This window comes from Danio rerio, chromosome 13 (assembly GCF_049306965.1).
Source record: "Danio rerio strain Tuebingen ecotype United States chromosome 13, GRCz12tu, whole genome shotgun sequence".
Classification (NCBI taxonomy): domain Eukaryota; kingdom Metazoa; phylum Chordata; class Actinopteri; order Cypriniformes; family Danionidae; genus Danio; species Danio rerio.
The window spans coordinates 53032438-53044227 of NC_133188.1; the positions used below are offsets into that span (position 1 = coordinate 53032438).

At 35.7% G+C, this 11790-nt stretch overlaps 2 protein-coding genes across 4 annotated transcripts in view; both read left to right on the forward strand.

The window, feature by feature from the left end:
• LOC100331556 (signal induced proliferation associated 1 like 2) overlaps window positions 1-11790 on the forward strand; it is an 823625-nt gene that overhangs the window by 534579 nt on the left and 277256 nt on the right. The gene's annotated exons all lie outside the window — the stretch shown is intronic.
• Window positions 1-11790, forward strand: part of egln1a (egl-9 family hypoxia-inducible factor 1a) — a 70309-nt gene that overhangs the window by 34076 nt on the left and 24443 nt on the right. For 2 of the 3 annotated variants that reach the window (XR_012388963.1, XR_012388965.1), the window contains one exon: window positions 11035-11425. The exons of the other annotated variant lie outside the window; for it this stretch is intronic. The gene's annotated coding sequence lies outside the window, so the exon portion shown is untranslated. Of the gene's footprint in view, window positions 1-11034; window positions 11426-11790 lie in introns of those variants that run through there. 3 annotated transcript variants of the gene reach the window in all.

Sequence of the window (11790 nt, forward strand, 5' to 3'; positions counted from 1 at the left end):
TGCTATAGTGTTTAGGTTGTTTTCGTGTGTTTACATAGATGAATATGTCCACGGTGTAAACACACACTATAGTTACGATCTTATTGCCACATTAAATCATTATGATAACATGATATCGTTGCCTTAAGTGATTTCCTAAAGATAAATACTAAAAAATAACACCACCGGAATAACTCCAGCAGTCGCCATCGTCTGATCTCATATGAAGCAAGAGATCGCGATGACATATGATGACGTGTGCAGGTGCTGTAGTGCTGTCATTTCTTTGGGGTACATTTTGAGGCACTTCCCCTTCACACTCGGTTTTAAGGGCCAAGGGGAAGGGGAAGGGGTAGAGGTACAACAATAGAATTGGGATTGGGCCCAAGTCATGTGCTTTAACTGGTTAGACCATAAATACAGTGGAGGAAATAAGTATTGAACTCATTGTCATGTTTTTCCTGGTGAATAATATTTCTAAAGGAGCTGCTGACATGGAGTTGAAGCAGATTTTGGTTAAAAACCCAAACAATACAAACATAAAAATAAAACAAAACATAAATTTGAAAATTAGTTCTGTTTAAAAAGCAATGAAATGACAGGAGAAAGCACTGAACTACTGAAATGTGTTTAATACTTTATATAAAAGATTGCTTTGGTGACGGCAGCTTAAAGACGCCTCTCATATGGAGAATGAAGTCACATGCATTGCTCAGGTGTGAGATTCTCAAAGACTTCAACAGAGTGTCAAAATCTTGATGCTTCTGTGGGTCTCGTCTATCAAATCTGAGCTTTATTCTGTATTTTCTATTGGATTCGGGTCAGGTGATTGGCTGGGCCATTCTACAGCCGATTTTCTTTCTCTAAAAGCATCTGAGAGTCTCCTTGGCTGTGTTTTGGATCATTGTCGTGCTGAAATGTCCACCCTGGTTTCATCTTCATCCTCCTGCTCATGTAGATGTTGGATTGAAGCAGCTGATGTTCATTAACACTGAGGAAGGGCAGAGGGTTGCTGAAGAACTACTGCTGTCTGGTCTTTCACTGCCAAACTACACCTCCCTTTCTTCATGTGTTCAATACTTTTCCCTGAATCTATTTATTAAACAACTTCATTTGTAAACTATTTAGTTTTGTTTTCATTGCGTATATATGGATTTCTTTGGCTGTTAGGGCACCTTTAGAAATATGTTTTCAGAGTAAAATGGTGACGTGTTTAATACTTGTTTTCCCTGCTGTGTAACAGTTACTGTCCTTTTTATAGTAAAAAATAAAATAAATAAAAAATATCATCAGCTGCTATTCAAAGGGAAATTTTGAATAGCAGCGGTGTTTTCGCGCGCATTCTGATCAGCTGTGTTGTCGCGCGCGTAGTCTTGAGCGGTGTTGTCGCACGCCTACTGAAGAGCGGGACGGAGGGTGTGTCGCGTCGCAGGGGCACTTTTGATCATTTTGGAAGGGCACTTTCTATCCAAGACTACAAAGGGCATGTGCACTGCACAGGTTGAGCCCTATGTGTGCACGTGCCTGGCCCGAGAGCCACATGTGGCTCTTTGACCAAAAATATAGGGCTCTCCAGCTGTCTCTCTTCAATAATATTTGAAATTTTTAAATATTATAATCATCACTAGAAATCAGTTTCCTATTGAAAATGCAATTACAATTCCCTTTTATTGTATTTTTTTACAGCAAAATAAATAACTCAGTTTACAATAAAAGAATGTTTCAAGCAATGCGCGTGTGTGCTGTGGATTAACTCGAATCGCAGCACCAATAAAGGGCATGCAACTTCTAATTCTATGCTAAGTGCATAGAAGCATCCGCCGCATAAAACATATGCTGGATAAGTTGGAAAGATTGTTTCATATTAATTAGTTTTTTTTTATTCAAATTCTAGTCATTTAATAATATACAATCACAAGATTTGTCTGTTTTCTATGTTCAGGAAAACATTTGATAGTATTTTAGCTGCTCGACAGCTCCACATTGTGGTCATGATGATGTTTACATTTATAGTCAAATTTAGGACTTTTATTAAATATCTGAAGCTGCATGAGTAAAATGAATGCTGTATGTCCATACATAACAAAAACCTTTAATATATTTGTGCTTAATCTTGTATGACAACACCAGTTTGCAATATCACTAACAATATCAAACTGCAATATCACCGTGTTCTGCTGAGAACTCCTCGTGTCTCCGCCAGGGGGCGCTTTTGCAGCAGTGTAGAAGAAGATTATACTGCAATAAATTAATAATCTATTATAATTATGCAAAAACTATGTTCTAATTCTTTTTCAAATCTTTTTCAAGTGCTGTTTAATGAATATCATTTAACATCATTTTTTACATTTCTTTTTCCATTTCTTTTGTTTTTGCTATGATGACTGAATTTAATATTTTACTAGTTATTTTGCTAGAAAGTGTTGAATTGAAAGGTTTAGCTTACTTATTGGGTCAATTGCAAGTCATTGGATCACAGTGATTTGTTCTGTAGACCAGGGCTGCTCAACCCTGTTCCTCTTAGATCTTAGATCTACCTTCCTACAGAGCTCAGCTCCAACCCTGATCAAACACACCTGAACCAATTAACTAGGACCTGAACAGCACTTGATAATTACAGGCAGGTGTGTTTGATATGGGTTGCAACTGAAATATGCAGGAAGGTAGATCCTGGTCACCCCTACTGTAGACAATCGAGAGAAAAATCTATAATAATATTAACCAGAGCGATTTTAGATTTTTTATTATTTTCCATATATATAGAGAGATAAAAATGCTTTGAAACATTACTTTGCTCTGTTATACATCACTTGGGAAAAAAAATTGCAACTAAACAAAACAGACCAGTCTACAGAGAATATTTCAATTATACATGTAAACAAATATTTGTAAATAAATGCATATTTATATAAACATATATGCATTATTATATTATATTATATTATATTATATTATATTATATTATATTATATTATATTATATTATATTATATTATATTATGTTTGTTTTCCAATTCAAATTATCTCAAATAATTATTAACACACCGATGATTTAGCAAATATTTTATAGGAAAAGATAAGCTAAATGTATATAGATAAACTTCTTTAAAAAAAAATTATTTTCAAGATAAATACTTTTACTCTCTAAAGCTATCTCAAATATATTGAGAAACAGATAATTAAAATATATCTGTAAAGAAATGTAAATTTATAGATAAACATACATGCATAATTATATTATATTCAAGACAAATATTTTTCAACACTAAACTATCTCAAATATATTAACAAATAGATAAATAAACAAATATTTAAAAAACAAATGGGCTAAATATTTGTAGGTTGCCATTTATAAAATATTTTTAATATATATTTTTAAATTATTATTATATATGTTTTCCATTTCAAATGATCTCAAATAATTATTTACAAACATATAAATAAATAAATATTTGGCGAAAAAAAATTTCAAGAATATATATATATATGTATATGTATATGTATGTATATATATATATATATATATATATATATATATATATATATATAAACAAATATTTGTAAATAGACATTTATACATAAACATTTATAAATAATTTGTTTACTACTTTCAATACAAATAATATTACGCTCTCAAATAACTATTTACAAACAGATAATTATTCATAAATCAAAACATATTTACAGGTGGACAAATATTTAATGATAAACAGAAATTATACAAAGTACATAAATACACAAATAACCTAAAAAAATAACATTAATGTCTATGTGCAAAATGTGAATAATTTAAAGACGTGACTGACTGTGATTCAACAACCAAATCTGACAATACAATAAATTCATTGAAATGCGAGATTTGCACAGTCAGCTTTCTGTTTACTAATAATGACCAGAGTCGTGCACTAGGGGGCAATGTTGATCTGAGTTTAAAATCAATATCAGGCCTGCATGACAAATACTGGTGATGATTTTAGGAAAATTCCTTTCAATACCAGTTCGATTCCCAACATTTTCATGAATATATTTTAGATTTATTGTCAAACTCAAGATAAACTGAATTAAATATGAGTTTTAAAGGGACAGTTCACCCTAAAAGAAAAACTCTGTCACCATTTAATCACCCTTCCAACCTGTTATTATTTTTAAATACAGATAAAGATATTGAATGCTGAATGTTGTGGGGAAATGACTGCCATTGACTTCTGTTTGGTCTACTATAGATGTCATCGGCTGCTTGTATCTATACATTCTTCAGAATATCTTGTTTTGTGTTCAACACAAGAAAGACATTCATGAAAGTTCATAAAATAATATTGAAAGTTTTGGGTAAACTGTCTCTTAAAGATCACTTCAGTTGAACTTCGATTAAAAGTCTGAGTAAACCAGAACAAACCCAGTGAAATCCTTCAGAAGTGGGTCAAAGTTGAAGTCAGCCTGCGGCTCTTTATTGAGTTTTACTAATGTTCACACAGGACGGATATTCCCACATTTTTAGCAACATTAAAGGGGTAGTTCATACAAAACTGAAATTTCTGTCATTTACTAATTTGTTCCAAAACTGTTTGAGTTTATTTATTCTGTTGAACACAAAAGAATACAGGTTTTCAGCTTCCATCTTCTCTTGTGTTTAACTGAATAAAGAAAGTCTTAAAGGTTTGGAACCAGTTGATGGAGAGTAAATAGTGAGTGTGTTTTAATTATTGGGTGAACTGAAATATCACTTTAACATGCTTTATCGCAAAATTAATGCAATGTTTTCAGACACTTAAGGTACACAAACATTTTCTATTCATTTTCCTTAAACTGGAATGATAATCAACAAATGTGACGTCCAAATAACATGATGAAAATACATACAATTTTATTTTAGACATGCCTTGTCTCGTTTGAGGTTAGCATCGTTAGATAATGCACAAAATAGTAAAAAGTGTCTAATCTGCTACTTGATAACTTTGTAACTGTAAATTCTGTTATCGTCAACTGTTACCATCAACTGTTACCATCAACTCTGTTATCTTCAACTGTTACCGTCAGCTCTGTTATCGTCAACTCTGTTACTGTCAACTCTGTTACCGTCAGCTCTGTTACCGTCAGCTCTGTTACCGTCAGCTCTGTTACCGTCAACTCTGTTACCGTCAACTCTGTTACCGTCAACTCTGTTACCGTCAGCTCTGTTACCGTCAGCTCTTTTACCGTCAACACTGTTACTGTTAACTGTTACCGTCAACTTTGTTACTGTCAGCTCTGTTACCGTCAACTCTGTTACTGTCAACTCTGTTACCGTCAGCTCTGTTACCGTCAACTCTGTTACTGTCAACTCTGTTACCGTCAACTCTGTTACCGTCAACTCTGTTACCGTCAACTCTGTTACCGTCAGCTCTGTTACCGTCAGCTCTTTTACCGTCAACACTGTTACTGTTAACTGTTACCGTCAACTTTGTTACTGTCAGCTCTGTTACCGTCAACTCTGTTACTGTCAACTCTGTTACCGTCAGCTCTGTTACCGTCAACTCTGTTACTGTCAACTCTGTTACCGTCAACTCTGTTACCGTCAGCTCTGTTACCGTCAGCTCTTTTACCGTCAACACTGTTACTGTTAACTGTTACCGTCAACTTTGTTACTGTCAGCTCTGTTACCGTCAACTCTGTTACTATTAGCTCTGTTACCGTCAACTCTGTTACCATCAACTCTGTTACCTTCAGCTCTGTTATTGTCAAGTGTTACCGACAATTCTGTTACCATCAACTGTTACTGTCTACTGTTACTGTCAACTCTTTTACTGTCAACTCTGTTCAACTCTGTTATTGTTAACCCTGTTACTGCCAACTCTGTTACAGTCAACTCTGTTCAACTCTGTTACAGTCAACTCTGTTCAAATCTTTTACAGTCAACTTTGTTACAGTCAACTCTGTTACTGCCAACTCTGTTACTGTCTACTCTGTTACTGTCTACTCTGTTACAGTCAACTCTGTTACAGTCAACTCTGTTAAAGTCAACTCTGTTCAACTCTTTTACAGTCAACTCTGTTACTGCCAACTCTGTTACAGTCAACTCTGTTCAACTCTTTTACAGTCAACTCTGTTCAAATCTTTTACAGTCAACTCTTTTACAGTCAACTCTGTTACTGCCAACTCTGTTACTGTCTACTCTGTTACAGTCAACTCTGTTACAGTCAACTCTGTTACAGTCAACTCTGTTCAACTCTGTTACAGTCAACTCTGTTACAGTCAACTCTGTTCAACTCTGTTACAGTCAACTCTGTTCAACTCTGTTACAGTCAACTCTGTTCAACTCTTTAACAGTCAACTCTGTTACTGCCAACTCTGTTACAGTCAACTCTGTTCAACTCTGTTACAGTCAACTCTGTTCAACTCTGTTACAGTCAACTCTGTTACTGCCAACTCTGTTACTGTCTACTCTGTTACAGTCAACTCTGTTCAATTCTGTTACAGTCAACTCTGTTCAACTCTTTAACAGTCAACTCTGCTACTGCCAACTCTGTTACTGTCTACTCTGTTACAGTCAACTCTGTTACAGTCAACTCTGTTCAACTCTGTTACTGCCAACTCTGTTACTGTCTACTCTGTTACAGTCAACTCTGTTCAACTCTGTTACAGTCAACTCTGTTACTGCCAACTCTGTTACAGTCAACTCTGTTACTGCCAACTCTGTTACTGTCTACTCTGTTACGGTCAACTCTGTTACAGTCAACTCTGTTCAACTCTGTTACAGTCAACTCTGTTCAACTCTGTTACAGTCAACTCTGTTACTGCCAACTCTGTTACAGTCAACTCTGTTACTGCCAACTCTGTTACTGTCTACTCTGTTACGGTCAACTCTGTTACAGTCAACTCTGTTCAACTCTGTTACAGTCAACTCTGTTCAACTCTTTAACAGTCAACTCTGTTACTGCCAACTCTGTTACTGTCTACTCTGTTACAGTCAACTCTGTTACAGTCAACTCTGTTCAACTCTGTTACAGTCAACTCTGTTACTGCCAACTCTGTTACTGTCTACTCTGTTACAGTCAACTCTGTTCAATTCTGTTACAGTCAACTCTGTTCAACTCTTTAACAGTCAACTCTGTTACTGCCAACTCTGTTACTGTCTACTCTGTTACAGTCAACTCTGTTACAGTCAACTCTGTTCAACTCTGTTACTGCCAACTCTGTTACTGTCTACTCTGTTACAGTCAACTCTGTTCAACTCTGTTACAGTCAACTCTGTTACTGCCAACTCTGTTACAGTCAACTCTGTTACTGCCAACTCTGTTACTGTCTACTCTGTTACGGTCAACTCTGTTACAGTCAACTCTGTTCAACTCTGTTACAGTCAACTCTGTTCAACTCTGTTACAGTCAACTCTGTTACTGCCAACTCTGTTACAGTCAACTCTGTTACTGCCAACTCTGTTACTGTCTACTCTGTTACGGTCAACTCTGTTACAGTCAACTCTGTTCAACTCTGTTACAGTCAACTCTTTTTAACTCTTTAACAGTCAACTCTGTTACTGCCAACTCTGTTACTGTCTACTCTGTTACAGTCAACTCTGTTCAACTCTGTTACAGTCAACTCTGTTCAACTCTTTAACAGTCAACTCTGTTACTGCCAACTCTGTTACTGTCTACTCTGTTACAGTCAACTCTGTTACAGTCAACTCTGTTCAACTCTGTTACAGTCAACTCTGTTACTGCCAACTCTGTTACAGTCAACTCTGTTCAACTCTGTTACTGTCTACTCTGTTACAGTCAACTCTGTTCAACTCTGTTACAGTCAACTCTGTTACTGCCAACTCTGTTACTGTCTACTCTGTTACAGTCAACTCTGTTCAACTCTGTTACAGTCAACTCTGTTCAACTCTTTAACAGTCAACTCTGTTACTGCCAACTCTGTTACTGTCTACTCTGTTACAGTCAACTCTGTTACAGTCAACTCTGTTCAACTCTGTTACAGTCAACTCTGTTACTGCCAACTCTGTTACAGTCAACTCTGTTACTGCCAACTCTGTTACTGTCTACTCTGTTACAGTCAACTCTGTTCAACTCTGTTACAGTCAACTCTGTTACTGCCAACTCTGTTACTGTCTACTCTGTTACAGTCAACTCTGTTACGGTCAACTCTGTTCAACTCTGTTACAGTCAACTCTGTTCAACTCTTTAACAGTCAACTCTGTTACTGCCAACTCTGTTACTGTCTACTCTGTTACAGTCAACTCTGTTACAGTCAACTCTGTTCAACTCTGTTACAGTCAACTCTGTTACTGCCAACTCTGTTACAGTCAACTCTGTTCAACTCTGTTACAGTCAACTCTGTTACTGCCAACTCTGTTACTGTCTACTCTGTTACAGTCAACTCTGTTCAACTCTGTTACAGTCAACTCTGTTACTGCCAACTCTGTTACTGTCTACTCTGTTACGGTCAACTCTGTTACAGTCAACTCTGTTCAACTCTTTAACAGTCAACTCTGTTACTGCCAACTCTGTTACTGTCTACTCTGTTACAGTCAACTCTGTTCAACTCTGTTACAGTCAACTCTAATACTGTCAACTCTGTTACTGTCAACTCTGTTCAACTGTTATTGTTAACCCTGTTACTGCGAACTCTGTTGCAGTCAACTCTAATACTGTCAACTCTGTTACAGTCAACTGTTCAACTATGTTACTGTCAACTCTGTTACAACCAACTCTAATACTGTAAACTCTGCTACTGTCAACTCTATTCAACTCTGTTGCAGTCAACTGTTCAACTCTGTTACTGTCAACTCAGTTACAGTCAACTCTAATACTGTCCACTCTGTTACCGTCAGCTCTGTTACTGTCAACTCTGTTACTCTCATCTCTAATACTGTCAACTCTGTTATAGTCGACTATGTTACTGCTAACTCTGTTACTGCTAACTCAGTTAAACTCTGTTACTGTCAACTCTGTTGTTGTCAATTTTGTTATTTTTACTGTCAAGCCTGTTATTGTCAACAACCGTCAACTGTTATCGTTAACCTTGTTACTGTCAACTCTGTTACTGTCAACTCTGTTACTGTCAACTCATTTAAACTCTGTTGTTGTCAACTCTGTTATAGTCAACTCTGTTACTGTCAACTCAGTTAAACTCTGCTGTTGTCAACTCTGTTACTGTCAACTCTGTTACTGTCAACTCAGTTAAACTCTCTTATTGTCAACTCTGTTGAACTCTGTTATAGTCAACCCTGTTACTGTCAACTCAGTTAAACTCTCTTACTGTCAACTCTGTTGAACTCTGTAATTGTCAACTCTGTTGTTGTCAATTTTGTTATTTTTACTGTCAAACCTGTTTTTGTCAACACTCAAGCATTTTGCATTATTTTCCTTTAATAATTGTTTAATTTCTCTGTAAATTTTAGATTTACTGTAGGCTATGTGATTCTAGTTTTAGCTAAAATTAAGGTAAAATGCGTGAAATGTACCTGCAATTCCGAATTCAGTCGTATGCAGATATAAATATAAATGATCTACATTAAGCAATGTTTTTTTTATTTTTTTATTTTATTTATTTTTGCATCAGAACAGACCTGTGAGCCAGCAGTTCAGATGCAGAGATTAAACATGCATGAATCACTGGTTCTGTCAGCGGGAGGGTATTTTTAGAAAAGTACTTATTAGCACATTAAACAGTGAATGAGGACGGATGAAGCCACTGACCCAGTGAGGAGAAATTCTCACCAACACGGCATTTCCAGTGAATGTGCAGCTTTATGACGACCACTGTGTGCTTTTAGGATCGGTCTGTTACTTGGAGCTGAAGGCGCTGGAGAGGAACCTGCTAAATATTTGCACAGACGCTTGTTCTTCCCATTTGTCTCTGCGGGATTGAACAGGCCAACGCTTACAAAACACAGCTATACTGCTTCCTATTAGACTCATGGAAAAGATGATAGAAATCTAATAATACAGTGCTCAGCATAACTGAGTACACCCTATTTTGAAATTGTATATTTTTATTATTTCTCAGCGAGTATAGGTCATAAATAGATGCATTTGAACAAAACAGATTTATTAAACAGATATACATATATTTAATTAATATTTTAATTACCAAACATCATTATAAATAGAAAGATAATACAATTAAATTCATGCAAAAGATTGGAAAATTTGCACACTACAAAATTTCAAAAAATTTTCATACATTTATTTGTTACATTAAATATTTTCCCCTAACATGTACATTTTATTGTACTAGTTTTGGACCGTTATCATAAGTTAGTTTGTTGGATTAGCTCCAGATTTGGGTTCGGTATTGACTAATCTAATATAAATGCACAAATATAATATTGAAAAGCTTCCTACAGAAAATATTCATCTAAATGAGAGATTAGTTAGGGGTGTATTCATATATTTTGATCACTGTGATCAACCATATTTGCAATATTTTGAAATATTTGTAGTATTTTTTGACATTTAATATATTTAAAATCCAAATATGAACTCACATATATTTGTAAATAAATGCATTTTTAAAGAAAAACACATCTCAAATAAATATGTACAAACCGATCATAGAAATCCGATATAAAAATACATATATAATCAACAATTTTCGCAAAATACTTGCATATATTCATTCAGTCATTCCTTCATTTTCTATTCGGCTTTGTCCCTGTATTCATCAGGGGTTGAATGAACCGCCCATACACACTCATTCAAACACACACTACGAACAATTTAGTTTACCCAATTCACCTATACCACGTCTTTGGACTTGTGAGATAAACCGGAGCCCCCTGAAGAAACCCACACAAACACGGGGAGAACATGCAAACTCCACACAGAAATGCCAACTGACCCAGCCAAGGCTCGAACCAACGACCTTATTGCTGTGAGGTGATTGTGCTACCCACTGCGCCACCTTGATGCCAACTTGCATATATTTGTAAATAAATGCATATGTAAAGACAAACATTTATCAAATAAATATGTATATTTTTACGTATTTGTGTGTGTGTGTGTGTGTGTTTTACAGTTCCTTAATTCCTGAATTTCACTAATGCTCTTGACACAGTGCTTTCCTTTCTTTCCAGTGGTTTGTCAGCTGCATGAAGAGCCATAATGGCCGTCAGTGACTCAACAGTTTCTGCTAATGGATCAAAGCAGAGCGGCTCTGATCATTCACACAAACTCCTTCTTGTTCATCAAACACAGAGACTCAAAGGTCGTCAGCATAATAATATCTTTTCCTGTGGGCATCATATTTGTTACTGAAACTCCACTGTGGCCGAGAAGAAAGGTTACTTTATTTACAAGAGCTTCTAGCGATTCACAGACGTCACTGAAGTCTGGTTTAGACTGGTTATGGCCTGAAACTTCACACTTATGACACAAATCCATTTGATATAATGACCGAGAATTATTTACTGACAATCCAAACTTGAAAGTTCAAACAAATAATCACTAATAAAAAAAAAAATAAAAAAAAAAAATATATATATATATATATATATGTATATATATATATATATATATATAATTTAAATAACTCCAAACAAATACTGATAATAAATATTATACTTTTTTTTTTTTTTTTGGCTTAGTGCGGGGTCGCCACAGCGGAATTAACCACCAACTTATGCCCTTCCAGATGCAACCCATCATTGGGAAACATCCATACACACTCATTCACACACATACACTACGGACACTTTAGTTTACCCAATTCACCTATAGCGCATGTATTTGGACTGTGGGGGAAACCGGAGCACCCGGAGAAAACCCACGCCAACATGGGGAGAACAAGCAAACTCCACACAGAAACACTAACTGACCCAGCCAAGGCTCGA